At 44.4% G+C, this 27,783-nt stretch overlaps 1 long non-coding RNA gene across 1 annotated transcript; it reads right to left on the bottom strand.

The window, feature by feature from the left end:
* Window positions 1-3,210: 3,210 nt before the first annotated feature.
* LOC119853846 lies at window positions 3,211-4,197 on the bottom strand. The gene is made up of 2 exons (XR_005292243.2): window positions 4,045-4,197; window positions 3,211-3,567 (listed from the first exon to the last, which is right to left on the bottom strand). It is a non-coding gene; the product is annotated as an uncharacterized LOC119853846 (long non-coding RNA).
* Window positions 4,198-27,783: the final 23,586 nt, after the last annotated feature.

The following is a 27,783-nucleotide window of genomic DNA, read 5'->3' on the forward strand; positions in this document are numbered from 1 at the left end:
AGCAGCAGCTGTAGTGAGTTACAGTGGGAGCCCAGCAGCTCCTCTCCACTGGATCCATAAACCACTTCAGCCTTGTGCCAATCTTCAATGGACTCTTTATTAACCTTCATTTAACTCTTTAAAGTTGATAGGTTGGGGGAGAAGGGAAGACCCAAAGGCTTCTGCCCCAGTGCATCTGGAACTAGCGGCATCAAGAGCTCAGGTGCTAAGTGAGGCCTTCCAACCTTCATGCCCTCACTATACAGACAGTTGCCCAAGGCACTGGCCCTCCCCTCCATGTGTGTAGCAGCAGCTGGAAGGAGTATCATAGGCACTGGTCTATCATGATATATGGAATCAAGATGTCAAAGTCCTTCTTAAATAGGAGGCTTTTATTATGCATAACTGTGCACGCTTCCACAAAACTCAAGTTCCAGCTTGGTCTGGCTTTGCTTACTAGGGACTACCCTGTGTCTGAAACTCTGTAGAGTACACAGAGGCTTCTAGTGATTCAATAATATATTGAAATATACCCAAACACTCAGTGTTCTTCCTCAAAGCAGCCAGCTGAAGCTGAGAGCAGGGGATAAATCAGCGTCTTCTCATTTCCTCCATCTCCACATGTGGAGCAACAGAAAAGGCTAGGGAGGAGCTTTCTCAGGCTGCTGATATCATCATAAGATGTAAATTTTTATCAGTGAGGGTAATTAGCCATTAGAACAATTTACTAATGGTTGTGATGGATTCACCATCACTCACAATTTTTAAATCAAGATGGATGTTTTTTCTCTCAAAGATACACTCTAGGAATTATTCTGGGGAAGTTCTATGGCCTGTGTTACACAGGAGGTCCAATTAGATGATCACAGTGGTCTCTTTTGCCCTTGGAATCTATGAATCATTTACTGGGCTCTGAAAGGTGGAATCTAGTTATTTCCCTTCATGTTCTGTGTGGCCGTTGGTTGCTAGTTCCCCCAACCCATACCCACCATTGTATTCATTCTCCTCCCCCCAATTCATTCCTCATTTTCCCATGATCCATTCCAACAGTCTTGCTCCCACACACTCCTCCTCTTCCGCACTTTAAACTGGAGTACATCTGTGATAGGATGTATCTACCCTGCACTGGCCCTGCAGGGCTTAACTGTGCATTGCAGGCTGAGGAAGCCACACCCCTTCGTCCCTGCTGGGCATGCTCAGCCTGGAGACAGGGTATAAAGGGAAGCAGCCCAGATCAGTTGGGCTGGGCTGTTGAGGAGAATGGATGCATATTGTGAGCTCCCTCCTTGCAGCTGCAGGAACCCTCAGTTCACAGATGCCAGTCACAATGAACCCCAGCTGGACACCGGATGGACGGCAGAGACCAGGGAAGGGACTGAGTTGCCACAGACTTTGCCAGCAAATGATCCCAGAGACCCAGAGGACCCATGGACTGCTGTGCTGGGAGACCAGGTAGGAAGTAGCTCAGGGGAAATAGATACTAGTCCAGTCATAGGACTGGGAGACTTGTCAGTGTGTTTTGGTGGGAGCCCTGCTGACCCAATGGTGGGATTACCCTGCCACTCTTGGGGCCCTGGGTTAGGACCTGATGGATCAGGTGGGCCCAGGTCCCTCTACTGCCAACCCCACACAAGGATGGTATCTTTTCCCCCTTAGGCCTAGAGGCTTGCAATTGTCTACCATTCACCTGAGTCAGAACGCTAGACTATTAAGACTGTGTGTTTACTGCTCTGCCCTGTCTGAGGGCCTGAGACCCTGGGGAGTGGCCCAACCTACTCTAACTACTAGGTAGTGCCCTGAGGGTAAGAGTAGCCCAAAGGACTCTGACTGCTAGCTTGCATCTTCCCATTTTGTGGTTTAGGCTGTCAGACTCTAGCAATCCAGGCATAAACTTCCCACTGACCATATGTGATTGGACATCCCTTGATGAGATTTCTCTACCCTGTGACAGCATCCTCCAAAAAACAAACATGCCACTCTTCAAGATACCCTAACTTCTTGTGAGAGTAATACACACACATACACATGCCATTTCACTTCTGGTAAAAACAGGTACAACTCCATTGACCCTCGATTGACTTCAGGTTTGACTCCATTTACTTATACGAGAATGGATGCTGGCAGAAAGGAAATCCTGAATCATATCAGGGTCCAGTGCTAGCTCTAGAGATTCTACTGCTCTAAGCAAACCAGGAAATGTCTATACCTTAACAGCAACATTCAAACAGTTTTTTTTATTGCCCCAAATAGGTGCCTGGTTCTGTACAGTCATGTGTCCAGGATTATCCAGGAAGGAGGGGCCAGGCTAGTCCAGATCTGTCCTGAGAATAACAAGACCAGATTTAGTGAGCCAATAGAGACAAAGCAGGCTAAACCTGAGCCATCCCAACAGGAGTCAGGCCAGATCAGACCTATTCATAGTAGTAGGATCAGATTGAAGATGTTTGTGTGTGTCCCTAGTGAAAATTGGAAGAGTCAGACCTATTGCCATTTAGCCAGGGCCAATCGGGGGAGGGGAGGGAGCAGAAGGGCTATTTGGCCTGGGCCTCAAGCTCAAAGGGGGCCTCAAATTTAGACACTTGTTAATTTTTTGGCATTTGCTAAATTTTGCAACTTGTTTTTATGCTCATCCCTATTGGATCAAAATGTGACGCACTCTCTCAGCTTACAACTGCAAACTTAAGCAAATAAGAGATGTGATTTGGTAAAATGTAAATTTTTTTGTTATCTGATATAGATTGTCATATTAAAGAGTTTAAAATGTTCATAAATATTAATAAAATATCACTTCTGATGGCACAAGATTAGATCATGTGTCGTCATCTTTTTTTATTATGGCTAGGGGCCTCAAAAGCTGGAAGTGACCCAGGGCCTCTCTGGACAACTGAGAGGGCCTGCATTTAGCTAAGGTCTTTGAAGTTATAGATGTTCTGGTGGGAACCCTGCACATAGGAAACGTTTATATTTAAAGCCTATTATTTCTATGTTTTTTTAATTGTGCATGGGTGGAGATTGAACAATTGACCTCATGTCTACTACCCATGAGGTCTAAGCTTATTGGCAAGAGTGAAAAATTATCAAAATTATCATGCTTTCTGTAGTTTAAAAAAATTAAAACAGTTGCTTACTGGCTTTAGTTGTCACATTGTCAACCAACTTATTATTTGCAATATGGCTGTGCTCAATTTGCCAGCTGTTTTCTACACACAGTAGGAGATGTACTCCCTGCTCTAAAGTGTAAAATCTGTTTAATACAGTAAAAACAAATATTTATGTATTAAAATAAAAATGTACTATTTAACACGGTACTAAAATGTAGTCTACTACCAGGGCTAATACAGAGCAGGAAATATCCATTAAGAATACCCCTAATTCAAAGTACATTGGTCTCTGATTCAGTTTCTGTGATATGTCCATATCCAAAAGGATGAAAGTTAAATGATGATTTTAGGTCATTGCCTTCAGTTTTCTGACCTGATGGCAACCCAGTGTTGATGGTAGATACTGCCAAAATCATTCATAGTTACCTCAAAGTCATCAGCAAGAGCTTAGAGTTGCTGTCATCTTTTGGAACTTAAATAGTAAAATCTGTAAAGTGTTTGCCAAAATAAATTCAAATTATGGTCAGTTTTCACTTTGCTGCAGCTTGGAAAGACTGTTTGCAGACTCAGAAAGACAGCAGGTAGTGGTTCAGTGGTGGGGTTCCTCCCCCTCCGGGTCCGTGGGAGGCCAGTTCGCCTCACTACATCTCTGGACATCGCCCGTCGTGAGGAATTAGCAGCGTGGCAAGAATCTATAGCTCGGGCCTGTAATCAGAGGCTGAGCAACCAACACAGGTAGAAAAACCAAGCCCTCGGGCAGGGGAGGGCAAATGAGTCTATAGCTCGGGCCTGCTTCATCCACTCCACTGCATCTCAGCCCAGGGCCCTAACCGTGGCAGCGGGCTTTGCCACTGAGTCAGTGGCGATCCTGACGGCAACACGCTGATTTATGCTCAGGCAGTGCTGCAGCCAGACTAGGGTCAGCTGCCCTTGGGCCACTTCCTAACTCCCACTTGAGGTGTACCTGGTCCTGTAGAGGGTTGTCCAGATCATCCGGGTAGAAGGTCTGTAGTAGTGCTGGCAGCTCCTCTGCGGTCAGTTCAGCATGCGGCTCCGGCCAGTCCTCAGCTCCCCAGGGACCAGCAGCAGTCTCCCAGCTCTGGAGCAAGCAGGAGGCCTCTGGTGGCTGCAGTCCAACTGAGCTTTCAGACTGGCCTTTTATACTTGTCCCACCCACTGACTTCCGGCGGGAGGGCTGAGCATGGCCTGGCTCCACCCACCAGGGCTTAGTGAGGGGTTCCTCCCCATCCGGGTTTGTGGGAGCCCCCTCTGCCCCACTACAGTGACTGGCCAATCTGCTCTGGCTGCCCTGCTGGCTGGAGCTCTCCCCTGGCAGCTGTTGTGGGGGGGGCGGGGGCCCTGCTGGCCTGCTCATCCTCTGGAGAGGAGCACCTGAGCCCACCACTACCACCATCTCCCTGGCTGGCTTGCGCCACCCACCTCTCAGGTTTTCCAATAGGTGCTGCGTCAGAACCTGCTGCTACTGTCGAGGAGGAGGAACCCGGCTGTGGGACATTGTGGAGGGGGTTTGTTCACAAACTGAGTGACTTCTAACATCTCTGCTCCTGGGGTGATGGTCCTGCTAAACCCAGGGTTGTGAGTTCAATCCTTGGGGGGGCCATTTAGGGATTGGGGCAAAAAATTGGGGATTGGTTCTGCTTTGAGCGGGGGGTTGGACTAGATGATCTCCTAAGGTCCCTTCCAACCCTGATATTCTATGATTCTATAACTCCTGTTGCTGTTGTGGGGAGCAAGGGGGAGGTGTGGTGCCCTCCCCCTCGCCCATCTGCTCCCCCCCCATGACCCCCTCCACCACTCCCAGGGCTGACTTACAACTGGACCTGGTCTTTGCCCCTCAACGTGGCTGTTTGCTTCCCCACTTTATCCATCTGGGACTGTTTGCAGCAGCAGGGGATGGGGGAGGCCCCCTGCAAGACCATGCAGGGGGGCCACGACCACCACTCAATGATACCATCTTAATGTATGTCCAAGTGGAGGGTTATCAGTCACATCACTCCTGGTTGGACTACATTTCTTTATCATGTTTCCATCTGGCATGGGCCCACTTCTCCAGCGTTGGGCCGGCCCCATTCTCGGATTACCACTTGTTGACCATGATGGCTGCTCTCAGCTTGGAGAGGCTGGAGCCAGCCTAATGGCACTTTAATAATAGCTTGCTGGAGGATGTGGGCTTCATGGCATCTTTCCAGGAGTTCTGGCTGGCCTGGCAGGGGCAGCGGCGTGCCTTTCCTTTGGCACAGCAGTGGTGGGATGTGGGGAAGCAAGACTAGACTAGACTTTTGCCGAGACTAGACCTGGGGCAGCAGCCGGCAGAGGGATGCAGTGATAGGGCAGTTGGAGCAGGAAGTCTTGGAGCTGGAGAGGCGTCTGGCCATCAGCCCCGGGGATCCATCCTTCTGGAGGAACATCAGGCCTGGGGGGCGTTCGTTCAATCCCTCATCCATCTCCTTCAGGAAATGGATTGTAGCTCCCGCTTCTTCTATGCCCTGGAGAAATGAGGGGGGCAAAAAAGCTCACCATCTGCCTCTTGCCATAGGACAGCATCCCCCACCTGGATCTGGAGGAGATGCATAGATGCGGCAGGGCCTTCTACATCAGCCTCTTCTCTCCAGATCCGACTGACTCCGATGCTTGCTGGGTGCGCTGGAAGGAATTCCCAATGGTCAGCGCAGGCAACTGGGACTGGCTGGAGCTGCTTCTCACTCTGGCCGAGTTCTCGGAAGCCCTCTGCCGCATGCCCACCAATAAATCTCTGGGCATGGATGGGCTGACCATAGATTTCTACCATATGTTCTGGGACATCCTCCACCCGGACCTCATTGCCGTCTGGGCTGAGTCCTTGGAGAGTCTCTGGAGGAGCCGGAATAGGGGCTGCAACCTGGTGCATTCAGGATAAGCATGTGCCAGGTTCTCCCTCATGCTGCAAAAGGGGCAAGCACAGGGATGGGGTGAACCGTGCCAAGTATACGCCTGTGCTCACGGCTCCATAAAGGCTCCTCCTCGTCAACCAGTCTTGGAGAGGCTGGTCCTGGCAGAAACCACCAGAATCTGAGACCTCCTGGACTATGACAGGGGGGACTTAGTGGATCCCCAAGCGCTCAGTTGGCGTATGGGGCTCTCCACCCTTCTGACCCCCCTGTGCATACTCCAGGAGGTGGTGGCAGCCTTGCCATCCACCTCTCAGGTTTTCCTTGAGCGGGTACCGTGAGAGGGTGCACCCTGCTCACCTCAAGCCCTCCAGACCTTTTCATTGAGCTCCTGTCCCAGGAACCCTTCTGGCCCCCTCTCTTCCACAATCCAAGCTGGCTGCATGTCCTACAGCCAGTTTGCTTCAGAACTGCACTAAGGGAACAACTATACACACTTGTGCTCCACATGTTTCACTTTCTCACCCTAGTGTCCCACCCTGATACCAAGTGGTGGGACTATCTACCACCCGTGGAGGGTGAGGAACCCCCGTCGGCCAGCCTCTATACCACCCTGGTCCCACAGCCCGCCAAGGATATTGGTTGGCATCTCCTCCATGGAGCTGTGAGCACAGGCGTGTACCTGGCACAGTTCACCCCCATTCCCAATGCCTGCCCCTTTTGCAGCATGTGGGAGAACCTGGTGCATGCTTATCCTGAATGCACCAAGTTGCATCCCCTATTTCGCCTCCTCCAGAACCTCTTGTTGAGGTTCTGGCTGCTTTTTTTCCCCAACACCTCTTTATATTTACACACCCTCTCCATGGCCCCATGAAGTCATGAAACCTCCTTCTGACCCTGGCCAAAGTGACCATCTTCAACACCAAAAGGAGGATGCTAGACAAGGGGGTACTCTGCAACTATGGGGCCTATTTTCATTCCTCCCTGCTCTCACGCAGCTGGACAAAGTTCCTCTGGGCAGCATCCGCTGGCTCCCTAGAGAGCTTTGAGGAGCAGTGGGCACTGTCAAGGGTTCTCTGCTCAGTGTCCCCCTCTGGATCCCTGGTTTTGAACCTGTGACCTCTACTTCTTGCCTTGTTATTCTTTAGTTGTGCCCCATATCTAGTTGGATACCAGGTCGAGGGGTCCCTCCCACAAGGCTGGGGGAGGGGCCTTGAGAAGCAGACAGGCTTGTGCCCACCTGCCTCTCAGGTTTTCCAGTAAGGCCTCACTACACACCACCACATTGTTTCATGCTTTATTCACATTTGGAAGCCTTTCTTTACAATCACAGGACTAGAAACATATTTTAAAATTTAAAAAAAAGTTTTGAACAGAAGTTAAGGGCACTCACAGGGGAAAGATTCCTGCTCTCGGAGTAGATTTTTCAAGCCAAATGAATTGGCTGAAATGGCTTGATTAGTCAATAGCTCCCAGAGAGGCATTAATATTGTTCTGTGGGTGATAGCAGGAACTCTTGCTCTCTGAAAAGTGTGAGTAGGCCACCAGCTTTCAACAGCCTCTTACACAGTTTCCAGACTCTCTCAGCATGTTCCTCAAAATCAGACTGGAGTGATAGTGAAGTAGATAAAAGTATTGCAAACACAGAAACTGAACAGTGGGCTGCAGTCACCAGAAAGCAAGGTTTAAAAAAAACAAAACAATAGGTATTTCAAACAAAGGCCCCAATCTGACACTAACTTAAGCACATAGTTAATATTTTGCATCATGGGTAACTCCATTGAAGTCAGAGGCAACTCACACTATGGAATATTAAGCACACACATAAGTCTTTGAAGGATCAGGGCCAAACTTTTTTTCTGAAGAGTGTGAAGCACTTGGAAATACTCCTGAAAAACAGCACTGGGGTCTTGGTGTGGAACCCTTTATAACATTGCCAGCCGCAGGCTACTTATCAAACAATCAATCTCCTCAGATAAAACTGGATCCATTCTTGTAAATCTCAGCTTGGGGAAGATTTTAGAACATAGCCTTAAGAAACAACAGTAGTAAAAAATGCTTTTATATATGCACAGTGTAGCTATCAAGAATTTTAGCTAAAGACACATATTAATTTAACTGAGAGTGTTCTATTACTCCCTCTCCTACCTATTAAATCCCTGCTGCCAGGCAGAATTTGCTCTGTATGAGCCAATAAGCTGCAATCACTTACAAATAGACAGGATGGAAACAGTTTCTATTATTACTTCAGGTTATGACCTTAGACGTGGCAAGAAGTAAATCTTCCTATCTTACCTCAGGCTAATTCTTCATGAAGTATATGAGACAAGAATTTAGTGTTCAATTTGCAGCTTGCTTATTGAAGAGCAACATATTCATTTCAGGAGCAGGCTCTAATTTTAGATCAGGATTGAAGGTGCTATGAAAACAAGAATGCTTCAATGTACAGTAAGGCTTTTCAAGAGCAATCCAAGTATAGTTCTTGAACTACAATGCCCAAGAGATAAAGGAACCATGGAAAAGACTTTATTGCTGTAAACCGTACCCACTGTAGTGGTGAAATGATTCCTCCGTTGATTGTTATCGTAAGTCTGGTGTCAAACTTCCTATTTCAGTTGAACACTTTAAAGATTAAAATTTTCTTAGAAAAGAAAATACTCTTTAACTCATCTGATGCTGGAGTCCTTTGCAACAGACCATGCTGATGTTTTAAATGGGCAGTCTGTAGAGATCAATATAAAAATCAGATGATAGAAGCTAGGGAAAACTGTTTTTCCAAGGATCACCTGTATCATAGTGCACAAAGTCAATGCCACATTAATTACAGTATGTTGCTGAGCCATGCAATATTTAGGGACTGTGATAAATGTGGTGGTGGTGGGGGTAGGTAGCTCCCTTTTATAAACACCCAGCCATCCAGTAGCTATAAAAGCCCTCTTAGTAGCTGTTCTCTAATTGCTTTATCTGTAAAGGATTAAAATGTCTCACTGCTATGCATAGGTAAAAGGAAGTGAGTGGACACCTGGCCAAAAGAGCCAATGGGAAGGCTAGAACTTTTAAAAATTGAAACAAAGACTCCCCTTTTGTCTATCTGTGGTTAATCTCCGGGGAGAGGCAGACAGAACTGCAATTATGCTGTAAGAAGCTTGGGGCCAGGTGTGAAAAATCCTCAGTATCGTACATAGAAACTACTCATTTGAATTCCCCCTAAGTGCAGGGTACCCTCTTAAATGAACCTTTTCCCATCATGCCTTTCTGGGAATGGTTGTTGAAATTTAGCAGAGCCTAACAGAGCTTTGCAACCGTCTGTTGCTTCTGTCTCTCAGCTAATAAGTACCTGTTTTGTTTTCTCCTCCTTGTTTCAGAAAAATTGGTACATCCCAATAGGAATGGAATAATGATAATGGGGCCTCTTGGTCTTTATCAGTGGGTTATTGTGATGGGTTCCCCGTGGGGTGCCACCTGGAACTGGAGTATCATTGAGACCCCTGACCACCAGTCTGGGGTCTCTCTCACACTGTACTGCTGTGACTAGCTGCAAAGCCTTCCAGCCTGCACTTTCACCAGCATTCCTACAGGTAGGGACACCCCCAGCTGCAGTTACATGCAGGCTCTCTAACCACCAGCTTCCCAGCCTGGGACCCCAGAGCAGTACCGTCCTGCCCTGCCCTGGTCAAATCTTGCCAGTATATGGCTTTAATACCTGATCTGCTTCTCCCTCAGTGTGAAGAGACAAATGAACACTTGTGGTAACCAAGCAGAGATTTTCCCCAAGCACTCCAGTCAAAGCTCACTGGTTTAGATTAAAACAAAACAAGTTTATTAACTACAAAATAGATTTTAAGTGATTATAAGTGATAGCAAACAGATCAAAGCAGATTACCTAGCACATAAACAAAAATTGAAGCTAAGCTTAATGTACTAGATAGATTACATATGAATAGCAGATTCTCATCCTAACTGATGGTGAAGGCGGACTTGTACATTCTTAAGGGGAAAGTTGCACTGCGTTACAGCTTGGAATTCCCCAGGTGTTTCACATACAGGCTAGAAATCCCTTCAGCCTGGTTCCAGCACTTCCCCCAGTTCAGTCTTTGTTCCTCGGGTGTTTCCAGGATTGTGTGGAGAGTGAACTACAGATGATGTCACTCCGCACCTTATATAGCTTTTGCATAGGGTGGGAACCCTTTGTCCCAAAGCTTGGTTCCCAGACCAGTCTGTGAAAAAATATTGACATCCCAAGATGGAGTCCAGCATCATGTGGCCTGGTCACATTTCCATGTAGAGTCAGAGCAGCCATCACTCACAGGCTGTCTGTAGCATTCTCAGGAAGGCTCACCAGGTGGGAGATGGTAGGATATAAGCTTCTCCTGAGGCCTATTGTTCTTTCTAATGGCCAATTACCCTGAATAGGCCCTTTACAACCAGCTATTTAGACTGAAAGTTTCTTGTCTAGTGGGCGTTACCCAGGTATAACTACATTTGAAATACAGATACATAGTCAATATTTATATCTTCGGATACAAAAATGATACGTGCATACAAATAGGATAATCATATTCAGCAAATCATAACTTTGCCAATGACACCTCACATGATTTATCTTGCATAAAATGCATCATAATTATGCTACAATTGTATCATAATAATAGCCCTATGAAGAATATGGAGTGCAGTGTCACAATTAGCATAAACAGACACAACCCTGGAAACATGACCCTTAGCACAAGTTCATTGCAAAGAAGGTACAAAAGCAGTCCAGTGCCTGCTGCTGCTGTGGTTGTTACGTTCACACATTATCAGAGATATAGGAAAATAAGACACATCCCTTAGCTTCCTCTCAGAATTACTGCTCAAACTAAGGGATGCTTCCTAGAATGGAGAAGGCACACCCCTTGGAGATACTTGGGAGACCTTGTCTACACTTGTGGTGGCGTGTAGTGTACGTGTAGCTCCATGCCACAGTGAAAGGCTGGCTGCAGCCACACTTGTGGCTGTGATGTGTAGCTACACACGGCAGGAAAGGCTCCGGCAACAGAGAGCTGGCAGACCCTTTTCCCGCCACAGTGAAAGGCTCTGGAAGTGGGGAGCTGCTGAAGCCTTTCCCCACTGCCTCCCCCCTGCCAGAATTTTTCTTCTCCCCGCCAGAGTCTTTCACTATGGGAGGTATGGCTTGGGCACGTAGAGAGCTGTGTATGATATCTCCCCTAGGGGTCAGGCAAGTAGGGCACTCTAATCTATTCTATTTACCTAAGCTGTGTCTCACCAGCTACACTGCTATTTATACCTGTGCTAGCTAGGCATGCAGTGTCCGTACTCTATGCGCTGCGTAAGTGTAGATGTATCTTCATTCAGCCAGCCAGTGTATTATCACCCCTCTGCTGAGTCGTTGTAGGTGTTGGGGCCTTGCAGACCAGCTTCCCATTGGAGGAGAAATCAGTGTTAAGGTCTGGGTATATTCTTAGTTCAATTTGTTTTATTTTACATTATATATACCAGTTCCTGAACAGCAATGGTAAATAATCAGCTCCCCTCCTTCAGGAATCTCAGCCCAAACACTAATGTGAGGTTTCCAGGGAGCACATCTGCCTCATGAACTGACTCTAGTTAGAGAGACTAAGGCAGAGGGCAAACTCCTCCACTGCTTGCCACAGCTCCTGCAAAATGAAAGTGCCCCTCAAAGCTAACCTCATAATTTCTTCAAAGAAATTTCTTCACTGCTCACACTCTAAAAGAATCTATAAGACTGTGTAACAGCTCCATCTGGTGACTCCTGCAATATTAACAAAGTATCTAAATATATCTATCTACAGATATTATTTTTATACAAGTCACTCTTGCAACACTGTTCCAATATCATGACAATTGAATGTCATCAATACAGTGTCCACAGTGATTTGTCCATAACAAGATGGCATACAACTGTTTGCTAGATGTATCTGCAGCAGTCACGTGATTTGAACTCACTTCACTTTGCTGTCTGACCCTTCCTGTCTGACGTACATGTGCAAACACCCCATCCTAATGGGTATCTATAATAAGTTAAGGTTCTCAAGTTTTCCAGATCTGAAACTAGGTGCATAAAATTTGACAGACAAATTCAAAATTGGACCACTAACTTTGGCAGCCTAGTTTTAAAATGAATAATAATAAACTAATATATTAGCACCTCTAAAGTGATTTAAATCTTCAAAGCACTGTGCAAATATGAACTAAGTCCTGAACAAAACCAAAATTCAACTGGATTTCAGTTTGAAAATATGTATCAATACTTTATGGGAGGAAACTGAAAAAAGCATGGAAGCTTTTAAAAAAAAATCCAATAATAGAAATGTCAGGAAATGTTCATTCAGAAAAGACAAATCTTTAAACATAAAATAAAACAAACACTGGGAAATATGGAAATGCAAAGTTCAAGTATCCCAAGCAATTTACAAGGTGAGGACTACTCCATTCTAGTCTGGTCTTTGGTGAAGCAGTATGGTAACCAGTCCCTAAGAGCACCCGCCTAGAGTCAAGACACACAATACACAATACTACAGTCAGATTTTACAGATGTGCAGAGCCCCACTGATGTCACAGGGCTCAAGTGGGTGTAAGGATTTGACTGTAGGATTAAGGACTTGAGCCCTGACCCTGCAAAGAGAACTGTGTGGATTCAGAGTTTGAATTCCAAGCCACTGTATGAATTTGGGCAATTCATTGAACCTCTTTGTGTCTCAGTTTCCCTATTTGTAAAAATAGTGACAATGATACTGACCCACCTTTGTAAGGTGCTTTGAGATCTACAAATAAAAAGCTTGATATAATTGCTAGATTTTATTATTTTTATTTTAAAAGTCCTCTATCATTCTGATATTTCAAATATAGTCATGAATAACTTCTAAATATGCTGTTCCATTTCTTTAAAATGGTTAAGACAGTAGTTTTCATCCAGCCAAACCCAAATTATCTTAGAGGGGGGTGACAAAAAGATATTAAAAGATTTTTTACAAATGTGATTTACAGCTAACTCTTCAACACCTGTATCTCAAAATCTGCTTCTCCTGGCTTTTTTAAATGACTAAAACAGCCTTCTCAATCCACAGGCCCCATGTACAAAATCTGAAGAAGAAAGGATTATTTTTGAGTATTTTAAGGAGCTAAAATTAAGTAAGTGGGCCCAGTGTCTCTTCATAGGCAGGAACATTTTAACATGTCCAACAAGCCACTGGAAAAACTATTATGTGGAAAAAGTAAACTATGATATAATTTTTAATTAGTAGATGAGGCCATAAAATAGCAGACAAGGCAGCCATTTGATTCCACACATCTTTACTTAATCAATGTTGCATTTGTATAATGACACTTCAGTGAATTTACTGTCCCAAAATAATGCCTTTTTGAAGTATTGCATCATTGCTAACCTTTAATCCCTTTGAATACATTATAATATTGACACCTAGCTATAATGTTCTGAAACATGACCATCATGTAGAAAGTTAAAGACATACAACCTATTTAGAGTTACTGAGAGCACTTGCAGCTTTCATTGCTCAGCATCTCAGAAAAACAGGCCAATATAGTCTGTCTGTTCTTCCTAGTGTTGTTCTTGGGTACTACAGTGATAAATGCAGGTAGACAGAAATAAAATAGACCCAATTTAATTGTAAACCACACAATCTAGGGCACCATGCCTATATCCTACCGAGGGCTCAAGGCATGACTCGGTCAATTTAGGCCTACAAAATATTCCTGCCATATTAAAGTTCTTATAATTATTTATTCCACACAGTTTTGTCTGCAAATCAAATATATATTATCTATTGGTGGTTTTTATTAAAAAGCACATGATTAGACGCAAGGTAATTAAACTGATACACATGCATTTTGATAGTAGTGTGTCCAGTCCCATCACCATTGCACACTTACACACACACACCTTTGACATGTTGTACGCTGTGTCCAAGTGCACAGGTTTACATTAAGTTAAACTAGCTGGCACCATAGTAATTTTCAAAAATGTATGGTGGCTAGGATGACCAGATGTCCCATTTTTAAAGGGACAGTCCCATTTTGGGGGACTTTTTCTTATATAGGCACCTAGTACCCTCCACCCCCGTCCTGTTTTTTCACAGTTGCTATCTGGTAACCCTAATGGTGGCCAAACCAAGGAGAAGATGGATTTGGGTCTAATTATGAATGGGTGGGCCTTCACCATCTGTTGCTTGAATGGACACATGGAGATGTTTCAGTGTGTAGAATGATATAAGAGCAATACCAGTTTCTTCAATACACTATCTCTTGTCAAGGTCTATTTGGGGATTGTTTAATAGGCTGCTCAGTGATACAATAGGTATTATGGTGCATAGTGTCAAAGTTTATTTGGGGTAGCTTCATTTCACAAATTAAAACAGACTAAAATAGCACCTGTGAAGTTATGTTCCATTCCACCCAGGCTAACAATTTTCATGAAAAGCAGTTATTGAACATGCACACAAACAACTTTCCTAAATAAGAAAAATGATTAGATTTCCTCAAACCATGAAAGTGAGTAGACTATATTAAGAAAAATGGCCAGCATTTTCAAATGTGGATGCCTCAAGTCAGGCACCTAAATCCATATAGAGGTTCCTAAATAAATGGCCTGATTTTCAGACACTAAGCAACCACTGTTCCCATTGACTTAAATGGAGTGTTGCCAGTGTAAGGAGACAAGAATTTGGTTCAACAATTGTAAATCAGTTGAAAGTTACAAGTATAGACAGAAACAACTTTTAGCATATGGTGTTAGGCTATCTGGAAATACAAAGATCTGGATTCTAGTAATTGAATGTTTCTATGAAATACTGTGGTTTCTGATTTGTGTGACTCCTACATATGTTTGCTTAATGACTTTTCTGAAATGAGATTAAATTGCTTGCAGGAGAAATTTGTTAAAGTAGCTTTATCCATTGCTGTACTTTACATGACCTCGGATTGAATCAAAGAATCAGTGCCAAGTCTCAGGGAATGAGAAAATTGCGGATAGGATCATACTTTCAGTCAGTGGAATATAGGGTACAACCACAAACCCCCTCATTCAGGTGTACACTGGCATTCACATGTGCAATCAGGCAAGTGAACACAAGTGGGTAGTTAGACATCTGTCTGCATGTGTAAACTGGACTCTTACAAATGCAGGGAGTGTGCATATGCCTGGGGTTGAAAATTTGACCCATAATGCTAAGGTCAAATAGGCTTTAGGGAAAATGTTGGCTGGTTTTATGGACTGGATCTCCAAATCATACTGAGTTAAGTAATAGCTGTTGGCAGTGCTTTTTAATATTTCACCCCAACTGTTAACTACCATCAGACCTTTATCTAAATCATCTTATTAGTAATATACAATGATCAGTAGTTCCAAAGAAGTTATCTAAATAAAATTATTTCTGTGTCTGCTTTTAGGAACTTTGTAAAAGTGTAGACTTATAAGGATACATTTCACTAATTCTGTTTATTGAATCAGATACTTATTGTGAATTATACAATTTTAAAATTTGAATTTTTGCACTCTTGTATCCTAAAAATAATTAAATTGATTTAAACCAAATTCATAAAATAATTGCTTCTAAGATGACATGGCTTATGCCACAACTGAGTCCAGAAATTTTTGAGGGACAAACTTATAAACCTTCTACATTAGTGGTTTTTTAAAGGAAATGTTCAGAGAGAGATTGTAATGGCATTCACTATAATGGCATTAACAGGGACTATTACAATTACTGTTCTGTTCTGCATTTTCATGAGTTTACATTTTGTCTTCCACTATGTTCCAGGTGTCTCAGGCATTTATATGCATTAAAGGAGAGAGCTGTATTAATGCTTATGTCTCATGAAATAAATGTTATGCTCTTCATGCAACTACATGCATCTGGGGACACCTTCAGCTATAAAAGGCTACATAACTGTCAGTTATAAACAAATGGTCCAATAATGCAGACACTTTTCTACCAGGCATGGTACTTACTACTGTCAATAGCCCTATTAAAGTCAATGGGATTACCCAGAGTAATAAGCAGTACATCCAATAGTAAATGTTTGGATCATTGTGCCACATAGTTTTGTTCCACTGTCACTCTGTGTGCAGAGCTCCCATTGACTTCAATGGGCATTCCATGCATAGGACTTGCAGAATCAGGCTACATATGTTCAACATTGTACACTAGCATAAAATAACACCAATAATGAAACTGTAGCGTTTCAGGTAAAATTCACGTCCGCAGTGGAACACTGTGCTGTGTCTCTATATGAGGCAGCATTATTGCTGGCCTGACAAATGTGAACAGGGATCTTTTTCTGAGAACTGTGCTGTTAAGTACAAGTATATCCAGGTGTCTACTATATAGCTTGGTTCCCCCATCAATAGAGCACTTGTATCCGCATCTGATCCATGATCCACAAAAGTTGTCCGTGGATATATCTGTATCATGGATGCAGATAGCCACAGGTATCTGTGGAGTTGCAGGGCTCTACTAACAGCTCCACAGGTCACCACACAGCAGTGACGCCAAGCGGCTCCCCCAAAATCACCCACCTCCCACTTCTCCCCCAAAACCTTCTGCCCCTCCACCACTCCGCCCCCGCCATAGGCAGGAGGCTACAATCCTGGGCCCTTGTACGCAGTTCTGCCCGCCCAGTGGGAGGGCTCAGACACCCCTATACAGCTGCAGTGGCCCTAACGCATGCAGACTCGGCAGGACAGACAGCGGCAACAACTACTTTCTTCATAGTACTCACCTTTGCCACCCACTAGTTTAAAGTACAACCACACCTCTTTCTAAATGTGTCACTCCCTTCAGGGAGTCGTCATTTACCTCCTCCGGCCGAGCAAGCTGGGGACTACAACTCCTAGCATGCCCAGGGGCTCTTACCACATATTGCAGCCCACTGCTGCGTGATTCAGAGAGCCAAGCTGGAGCCTGAGGACTGGCTGACAGCCGCTCTGTTCGGGTGAGCGTGTGCGGCAGAGCCCTGCATGAATAAAAAATTTGTATCCGCATCCGAGCTGCGAGCTGCAAAAGAAGCCCGCAGATATAAAATGGATATCCGCAGATTTGCCAGGCTCTATTCATTAGAACAGGGAATAATGATGCTTAGCTTCTTTTAAAGCATTTTGAGATCTACAAATGAAAAGTGCTATATAAATGTTAAGTATTGTTCCTCCATCTTGAATCCTAGCAGACTGTGAGGCAGACATCTTAAATTTACAGGGACAATACTCCAAAGATACAAAGCTAGCCACATATCCTGCTAGCATCAACCAGGTTTCAATATGGTGGCACCTAACTCGTTTCTATCCCTAGCATGGCCTTAAAAGCTACACAAATGTGTTGCAGCTGAAGTGAAAGTAGTAAAGAATGAAGAATTCATGGCACAGCAAAGCAAGCCCACACACATCAGCGACCATGACACAACACAACAGGAAATTCAAACACAATAGGCACAAATTTAGGAGCTCATGAAAAATACTGTTTTATTAGAAATAGCTATGATCTCTCCGTGGTGGCACAAATCCCCTCTGAGAGGATGAGTTTTTAAATTGTTTTTCGGTGTCCCTGAAATAGTACAGTGCTTCCGGCTACTCTGATAACATTTCCAGCTTGCCTGGCTTTAACAATCTACTTTTAAAAACTCAATGAATCAGATGATTTGGGTTTTTATTTCAAGTGCTTTGGAGAACATTCATAGTCGCAGGTGCATAATAAGTTTTTATTATTGTGGTTTTTAAAAAGTTAAAAACCTAGAAAAAAAATGTTTTTACCCAAGGGGGAGGTAAAATTTGTATTACAGTGTCTGTGATGATAATTAATGAGCTCCACAACCAGCACCAAGAAAGAGATCCTGAATGAGATTTTCAAAAGTGATTAGTGATTTTGGATGCCTTTGTGTTTGGGGCTCCGCTTGACACACCTTAAACAGGGACCTGATTTTCAGAAAATGTTGAGTACCAGGGCTTCTACTCCAGCCTCTTCTCCCCGGATCTGACTGATGCCTGCAGAGTGCTCAGGGACGGACTCCCAATGGTCAGTGCAGGTGACAGGGATCACCTGGTGCTACCTCTCACTCTGCCCGAGCTCTCAGAAGCCCTTCATCTCATGCCCACTAATAAATCTCTGGGCATGGATGGGCTGACCGTGGAGTTCTACTAAGTGTTCTGGGATGTCCTTGGCCTGGACCTTGTTGTTGTCTGGCCAAGTTCTTAACGAGCGGAGTGCTCCCTGTCATGTAGGTGAGCCATGCTCACCTTGCTACCGAAGAACAGGGACCTCTGCGAACTTAGGAATTGGTGTCCCGTCTCGCTCCTCAGCAAGGACTACAAAGTCGTAGTGAAGGCCGCCTCACTGTGACTGGGATCCGTGCTGGCAGACTTGGTCCACCCTGACCAGACCTACACCATCCTGGGCCGTTCCATCTTTGATAACCTTTATTTGGTTCTGGACCTCCTCTAGCGTTGGTGTAGGGATGGTGTAGGGATGGTCTCCTGTCCCTGGACCAGGAGAAGACATTTGATAGGGTGGACCACAGATATCTCCTGCGCACTCTGAGGGAGTTTGGCTTCGGGCCCCAGTTTGTGGGCTTTCTCCAGGCGCTGTATACCTCCGTAGAGTGTTTGGTCAGGCTCAACTGGACCCTGACCGGACCTATCAGCTTTGGGCGAGGGGTACATCAGGAATGTACGCTCTCCAGCCAGCTGCACACTCTAACCATCGAGCCCTTCCTCCATCTCCTCCACAGGAGGTTGATGGGGTTGGCACTCATGAGTCGGAGTTCCGGGTGGTTCTGTCAGTGTACGCTGATGATGTGCTCCTTGTGGTCCAGGACCCAGGCAATCTGGTGCAGGTGGAAGCTTACCAGGCAATTTACTCAGAGGCCTTCTCTGCCTGGGTCAACTGGGTCAAGAGCACTGGCCTGATGGTGGGATCAGGTATCAGGCAAGCTCCCTGCCACCTGTGCTTCAGGCCATTCCGTGGAGTGCCGGTCCGCTGCTCTATCTCAGCATTTACTTTTCTGCCACACATCCTTCTCCACTGGAGAAGTGGCAAGATGTGGAGGGCGCACAACTAAATTTAGAGGCAGATAAAATTGCTATTAAAAGATGGATTAAGTCATGCACAGTTTCTAATTCTATTAGAGGAACCAAGATGAAAAACCTGTGTTGGATCTATATCTCCTCTGCTTGGCTTCAGCCAGTTAACCCACTCTTGTCTTCTCTTGGCTGGAAGGGCTGTGGTCAGATCATTAGCTGACATGTGATGGCTGTGCACAAGGTTCATTCAATTTGGTCAGCATTTCAAAAGTTTCCCTCTGTGCTAACTGGCATACAACTGCTCTCTGCCCCTAAAGTTTTTCTGTTTTGAAAGCTGTTATCTGTTCCTTTGACTTGTCCCTATCTTATTCCCTGGGCCTGATTCAGTGAGTGAAATGGTGCCAGATCTGAATTGTAACATTTTACCCTCACTCTGCACTGGTGTTTATGAATATGCAAGGTGTAGGGCAATGGTTAATCAGGGCCTTAGTGGGCTTCTGAGTATGGCAGCTACAAATCAGGTTATCTGTAAATAGCAACTAATAACTTTACCCTGCACACTGGCTATCTCTGTGCTTGGAACACTGTACTTAAATTATGCCAGGGCTGAGCCCCAGCACCTCTGGGTTTGGCAGTTCATAACCCCAGCACCTCTGGGCTTGCCATATCCGTTATGAAAGTAAAAAAAAAAATTGCTCAAGTCCCAGCACCTCTTTCATTACACAGTAAGCACTGTTGCAGCATTATGGTAACGGAGAAACGGTGTGCTTTTTGGAATGAAAAATACGCTATACACATCATGGTCTGGACTCAAGCACACTGAAAGAGAAGGATCAACTGGCCCCAAATCTTCATATGTTCCCCCACATTAATTCAACATTTAATCAGTCCTTCTCTATCATAAACTCAAGTAGCTTTCTGTTCTATAGCCCAGTCCAACCAATGGTGGGTTAGTTTTTTTTATCTGGCTGAGGGTTTTATGCATTTTAATTATATGTTTTTGTTCATTATTTTGTGCATTGATTAAAACTTCATTGCTATTTCCCCAGAAATAGTAACAATGCATCTCAGGCTTTACACGCATGTAGTAGTAAGTGTTTGATTTATAATTAAAGAAAAGAAATAAACACGTCTCTTCTTAATAAAATAATTGAAATGAAAAGTCTTGAAAAATGTTAATGTGAATATACAAAAATGCAAACAATAATATGATCTCATCAAGATCTTGGAAAAATGAATGTGAACTAGTTGGGATAAAAAAATTGTTCCGTGGATTGAAAACTGGCTTAAAGGCCATAAACATTGATTGTAAAGTACTCCCACTATGGATGAATTTGGCCATTGCATGGTAAATAGAATGGTGAATGACTAAAGAAGAGAGTGAGTTCCTGCAATATCTGGCAGCAAGGCAAGATGACAACAGCATAGAAGAAGGGACTATTGGCCTCCAGACTCTTTACAGAGATACTACAAAAAGAACGAGGAGTACTTGTGTATTCATTCGCATAGAGACTGTCCAGTTTGGCCAATGTACATGGCAGAGGGACACTGCTGGCACATGATGGCATATATCACATTGGTAGATGTGCAAGTGAACAAGCCCCTGATGGTGTGACTGACGTGGTTAGGTCCTATGATGGTGTCTCTTGAATAGATATGTGGACAGAGTTGGCAACGGGGTTTGTTACAGGAATTGGTTCCTGGGTTAGTGTTTTTGTTGTGTGGTGTGTAGTTGCTGGTGAGTATTTGCTTCAGGTTGGAGAGCTGCCTGTAAGCGAGGACCAGCCTGTCTCCCAAGGTCTGTGAGAGTGAGAGATCGGCCTTCAGGATAGGTTGTAGATCATTGATGATGTGCTGGAGAGGTTCTAGTTGGGGGCTGAAGGTGATGGCTAGTGACGTTCTGTTACTTTCTTTGTTGGGCCTGTCCTGTAGTAGGTGACTTCTGTGTACTCTTCTGGCTCTGTCAATCTGTTTTTTCACTTCAGCAGGTGGGTATTGTAGTTTTAAGAATGCTTGATAAGAGATCTTGCAGGTGTTTGTTTCTGTCTGAGGGATTGGAGCAAATGCAGTTGTATCTTAGAGCTTGGCTGTAGACAATGGATCATGTGATACAGTCTGGATGAAAGCTGGAGGCATGAAGGTAAGTATAGCGGTCAGTAGGTTTCCAGTATAGGATGATGTTTATGTGACCATCGCTTATTTACACTGTAGTGCCCAGGAAGTGGATCTCTTGTGTGGATTGCTCCAGGCTGAGGTTGATGGTGGGATGGAAATTGTTGAAATCCTGGTGGAATCCTGTACATTGGCCAGACCAGACAGTCTCTACACAAAAGAATAAATGAACACAAATCAGACATCAAGAATTATAACATTCAAAAACCAGTCAGGGAACACTTCTCCCTCCCTGGACACTCAATTGCAGACCTAAAAGTGGCAATTGTTCAACAACAAAACTTCAAAAACAGACTCCAATGCGAAACTACAGAACTGGAATTAATCTGCAAACTGGATACCATCAAATTAGGCCTGAATAAAAACTGAGAGTGGATGGGTCATTACACAAATTAAAATCTATTTCCCCATGCTAATTTTTCCTCCTACTGTTACTCACACCTTCTTGTCAACTGTTTGAAATGGGCCACCCTGATTACCACTGCAAAAGTGACTTTTCCTCCTACTGACAATAGCCCACTTTAATTGATTTGTCTCTTTAGAATTGGTAAGGCAACCCCCATCTTTTCATGTTCTCTCTCTCTCTCTCTCTCTCTGTGTATGTGTGTGTGTCTATATGTGTATATATGTGTGTGTGTATATATAATCTTCCTACTGTATTTTCCACTCCATGCATCTGATGAAGTGGGTTTTAGCCCATGAAAGCTTATACCCAAATAAATTTGTTAGTCTCTAAGGTGCCACAAGTACTCCTCGTTCTTTTTGCTGATACAGACTAACACGGCTACCACTCTGAGAGATACTACAGTGAATAATGTAGTACTTAGCAGGTTTTGTTTGTTACTGTTCTGAGCCTTTATATACCCTTTGCACAGGTGTTAATAATGACACAAGGGACATGGCAATGGAGAATCAGAGCCTCTATATCTTGCCTTAAAATTAGGCACTAACATTTTGAAGTTGTAGTACAAAATAAGGCCTTAATTCTGCAGACAATTAGCCAAGTAACAGGAAGATGTTAAACAGCAGTTACTAAAGTATAAATCAGCAGGTTCAGATAACTTGCACCTGAGAGCTCTCCAAGAGCTGACTGGTGAGCTTGCTGAACCATTAATGCTGATTTTGAATGAGCCTTAGAACACTGGGAAGTTCCAGAAGACTGGAAGAAAGCTAATTCCAGTGGATGTTTGTGGCACTCTATACCTCAGAGTAGGACCCTGGCATTCCCATGTTCACCTTGGTGATATGATTATGATATGTTTTGTACAAAGTGTGACTTGTGAGTTATCATTTAAAAGTCTTGATCCATTGAACATTATATAATACTTCTGCCAGGTGGAGCTAGCAGCAACTGGGCTGGGTTCAATATCTAGGGGTTCCTTTCCATTGATACTACATAGAACCAGCTTGAGCCTCACCCAGTAACCTGGGAAAATTACACACCACTCCTGGGTGCCTTGGAGAGGTGATACGTCCCCACTTGCAAGCACAGAGTCTGAGTGTAGAAAATAAACTTTTAATAAAAGGAGGGAAGTAACTCAGCATTAATTTGGGAAAACAGCACAAACAGGTTTCAGAGTGGTAGCCATGTTAGTCTGTATCAGCAAAAATAATGAGGAGTCTATGTGGCACTTTACAGACTAACAAATTTATCTGGGCATAAACAGGGTTCATAAACATAAACCATGAAAAAAAGACCCAACCTCAAGACCCACCCACCCTTTAACGTGCTAATCCCTTCTCTGCACTCCACTCACACTTGCTGTCCTTGGTAAGTGCAGACCCAGAGTTCAGAGGTGCTTCTTCAGAGTTTACCTCCCACCATAGCTGGAGGGGGGTAAAGAGGCACCTTACTCACTCTGCTGCTTGGACACTTGCTCACCACGCCTCTCTGCCAGCCACCCTGCCAGATGATCACCACGCCTCTTTGCAGAGCTCTGCTCTGGCCCTCTCTGCAAGACACCCTGCTGGCCGCTCACTGTACCTCTCTGCCAGCTGCTGCTCTCACCACCTCACCTCTCAAAGTGATTTCAGCTATCAGTGATGTTTAGCTCTTAGCAGGCTTGGCAGCAACACAGTCCCACCACAACTGATTTCAGTTCTGATTGAGCATTTAAAATAACAAAGAGGCTCCTAATGAAGCCTATTTAGCTCCTTCTTTGAAGGGGGGGGAAGAGCGAGGGGGAGAGGAAGGGAGAAGAAATTAAATCAGTGTGGGGAAGATCCTTGGGGAGGGTCTACACCTCCTGACTGGGAGACGTGTCTCCACCTCTCTTCCTTTCACAGGGCTCTGGCATTCGAATCCCTGGCTTAACAAGGTCTTTTCAGCTGAGGTGACCCCCTCATTTGGGACAGGTTAAGCACAGTTCTGTTCCCCTTTATTCATACAATAATGACAACATTGGTAACAGCATTTCACTACTCCTGAATTTGGTACTACAGTGATTTGTAACCCAACACCAGCCAAAGTTGATAACTTTGAGCAAAACACCACTCAATCTGCTGGATATCTAAGCAGAGCAGGAGCAAACTCTCTTTACATGAACAGACCTAAAGTCTCTCCCACTCCCAGCTAGCTGTCAGGGAAGAATTCATTCAGATCCTGCTTACATTAATATCCTGTTGGTGCTATCACCATATGCGAAGTTATGAAGTTTTGCTATGTGTGCGTTACTGAGGGATGTGTGGACTGGATAATGAATTTTCACTGGTCAGGTTTCTGACCAAGGCAAGACACTACAGTTCTGGGGTACAAGACTGGGGAGCTGGAGGGAATTGGCTGGAGCCTCTCTATTGATGGTTCATGAGTGGCTGGGAGAAGCATTCAGGTAACTCAGTTGGGTGTGTCCTTGCCTGTGGATGTCTGTGTAAGTGCAGTACCTGCCAGAGGTTTTCAGTTTGCCAACATCATCACAGTGTGAGAGGGAGCCCAGATTTGTGGGACAGAAGGCTCAGTAGTCCCTCCGTCCAGGTTGCACCAGTGGCACAGCCAGCAGGATGAAATGCACAGCTTGTTGTTCTGAGGGAGATTTGCACTTCATACACTGGTGCAGAGATTTTATGTGTGGTGGCTGAGAACAGTCAAAGAGAAGGTTATCAGTTTGTCATTTTCTGTTTGCTTATTTCAGGGAAAGAGAAGAGGGACAGACGAGCAGAAAGATGAGTGAGAGTGATGCAGTTGCAAAGTTGGAACTGTACAGACTGCAGGTGGCAGAAAAGAGTGAGAACATCAGAGAATCTTGGAGCTAAACGATCTAGAGATAAAAGTGAAAGAGAAAGAGAGAAGTTGAAGCCCAGAACTTAGCACATCAAAGGGCTCTGGAACTGAAAACTCAGGAAAGTGATGAAAGAGGGAGAGAGAGTGAAGACATCAACAGGAATTGCTAGAAAATCAGAACCAGAATCCTGCCACACTTATGATTCCCACCTCTTCAAAAATCCACGAATGAGAACAATTATTAGTAGTATAAAGGGCATATCATCAATCAAACATTGGTCCCACCCCTTGGCCCTCTCACATCATGCCTGTCAGGTTGGCCCTGCCCCTTAACCCCTCCAGGCCCCGCCCATCTGTCAGATTGGCCCTGCCCAGCTGTCACCATAAGACCCATCCACCTCTTGGGGTATTACTTCCGGGGTCAAGATGGACACATGACTGGAAGTAAGGGATAGTTTGTGACCTCTCCAATCACTCCTCCCATTGCCTTCTAACTATGGAGGGTTTTTTTCATCTCCATAGGACTGCCCTCAAGCACAGATTTGATCAACTGGGAAAAGTTCCAGGGTGGGGTTCCCTGTCTGTAAGTGGGTTGTGTGACCCCTCTAAGAACATGTCCCACCTTCCTCTAGCAATCCTGGTGGGTTTCACCCTCATAGGAGCACCCTGAGAGCAGGTTTGACCAAATAGGGCATGGGGTGGGATGGAGTGGGCCATGTGACACCTCTGAGAACTCCTCTCACCACCCTCTACCAATCAGTGCAGGTTTCATCCCCCTTAGGCTGTCCCAGAAGTGAAACATGCACCAATCAGAATAGGTGTGGCACGCGGGTCCAGGCCAGAATCTCCCTGATCTCTGGAGCTTGACGGTTGGCCGGCTGGCAGCACTGCCCCTGAAACTCCCAGCACTGTGTGGAAGAGACCATCTTATTTCAAGAATGTGTGTTTCAGAAATCATGGAAACACTGAGAGGAAACAGGGACTCCTTCAACACCCTCTTGAGAAATTCAGAAGTTCTTTTAGCTCCGAAGGCCTTTGGCCAACTGTGAAGAAAGTGCTACATCAGCGACAGTTCTGAGGAGGTGGGAGTGGCTGAGGGGATCCCTTTGACCTGACCCTGAAACCCAACCACTCATGAGGAAGACCGATGAGCTTGACAGCCTTTTGTTTTCTGTCCCCCTGGAAGAGGAAGGTGACCATAGCTCATGGGAGTTGCTGGCAGACAAGGTGAACAGAAAAGACGTTGCACAGGTAAATGAACAATAAAGAAGTGATGGTTGAGAATGGGGTGTAATTGGTTGGAACTGAACCATGGTCACATAAATCTAAACAAACAAAACCAAAAAAAACCAGGCAAGAGCTTACAGTATTTTCTTTTCTGGAAATCTCTCGAGAGCTCAACAAATACCTTTCTAGAAGCCCTGGAGGCCCTGGCTTCAGACAGTGAAGATGAATCAGACAGTGAAGATGAATCAGGCCCAATTTGTTTTTGCTCAACACTGGTACAAGGATGACGACTCTATGGAATTAAGGAGGACCCTTGGTATGGAACTAACAGAGCCAGTGCCACCTCATGAGCTTTAAAAAGTTGTGCAGTCTCTTGTCCATGCTGCTATTTATGCTGCCCTTATTCACTGCCTTGTCAAAGATTGTGATGGCTGTGTCATAGGTCCACCAATACCATGAGTGAGTGACTTGGACTTCAGATGATATAACTTTCAAGCTCTGGGAGCTGTGTGCTGACCTGTCTTTGGAAAGCTTATTAAATGCTATTATTGCCATAGACTATGCTTCACAATGTCTGTGCCTAACCCAGGAAAATTTAGCACAACGGGTGACCTTGGTAAATGCTGTGCAAAGTGCTCAAACCCCTGACAGTGTTATAAAGAAAATGACCAAACTGGAGGATACCTGCTTAGTGCGTTATATTGACCATCTGGTCCGCACAAAGAGTTACAGAACCTTGCTTAGGAAAAAAGACTATTTGTAAGAAATCTAAAAGGATTAAGTTAGAGATTGGTGAGGGGACAATTATGCGATATAAAAGCTGGTCACTGTAAATAAAAATATCTATTGAAAAGGGCTTTGTGATTATCTCTGTTTCAGTTAGAAGGTCTGTGTGGCTCTTAAATAAGATAAAAGTTTTGATGGAGCACAGCTCTTCGGAATTCTAAAAAGATTTGGGAAAAATATGATGCTTTGTTCAGAAAGCTGATTGGTGTTATATCCTCTTCTAAAAGAAAGGATGACTAGAAACTACATCAAAAATCAAAAGCTTTTTTGAGTAACTTTGAAAAATACTTCAGTTTTCCAGAGGTTGGTTCTGAGCAGGCATGACTAGTTGTGGACAGGAGCTTGGGTAAAAGCAGGATCCTCAAGGGTACACATCAGCTGAGGTATAAACAAAAGCAGGGACAGCATTTGGGGGATAAACAGACATCTATCAAAAAGTTAGGACGAGGGTTGTTGTAAAAATTTTCTTAAAAGGCTAAAGAGGTGATGAGGAGAAAAACAAAACAAAAAGAAATGCCCCCAGCGGAGGCTCTCAAACTGGCATGTCTGAGAATGGGGAGGTGGAATCTAACTCTGGGTTCCTGCGAGGTAGTGGTGACTCTCACATAGATGCTGATTTCAAAAATTGATCAGAAGAGTCTCATGATACGTCTAAACGTCCCAGTCTGCTCCTGATAATCCTTCCGGTGGCTCCTGGGAGGCTGACTCTCAAATAGCATCTGATGTAGAATATGCAGACCTCCCCCCAGATGTGTATATGGAGCGAGTGAGAAATTGGCAACAGGAAATACCTCGATTTAGGGGTTAGGTGTATTCTGAGGAATTTTGTTTTTTCAATCTTGAGCGAATAAATTCAGCTCGGCAGGTCATTGAAGCTGTACACAAGAGAATACAGCTAGTTCTTGAAGGCATTAACAGTAGGCTATTATGTTAACTTATGTTTAAAGAGTCATAATTTAACCAATCCTTTGTTTTCGGTAAGAAAAACTAGGGATGACCTGTCTGCTGCAGATTTTTTAAATCAAGCCTCTAAGCTGTTACAGAGAAATGCATGTTGATGGGACGTTATGCCTCATTGATGATCAGTTGGTGAGAGCAAATGGGACATATATCCAGTTTTGCCAAAAAAGTTGGGATGGCTGGGACAGGGCCTAAAAAAGGGACTGTCCCGGCCAAAATGGGATGTATGGTCACCCTCAGCTGAAGTGTCCTAGCTGTAGACAGTATTTTTGATCCAAAGAATGTTTAGACAGGCACATAGACTGTGCATAGAAAAAAACTCGAATGCCTGTCTAAAATTTTAATGTGATAAAGGTCAGTCTTATGTAGACAAGGGGCACAGGTGCAAATGGAGACACTGTAAGC

The sequence above is a fragment of the Dermochelys coriacea genome, chromosome 3 (genome assembly GCF_009764565.3).
Source record: "Dermochelys coriacea isolate rDerCor1 chromosome 3, rDerCor1.pri.v4, whole genome shotgun sequence".
NCBI classification, from domain to species: domain Eukaryota; kingdom Metazoa; phylum Chordata; order Testudines; family Dermochelyidae; genus Dermochelys; species Dermochelys coriacea.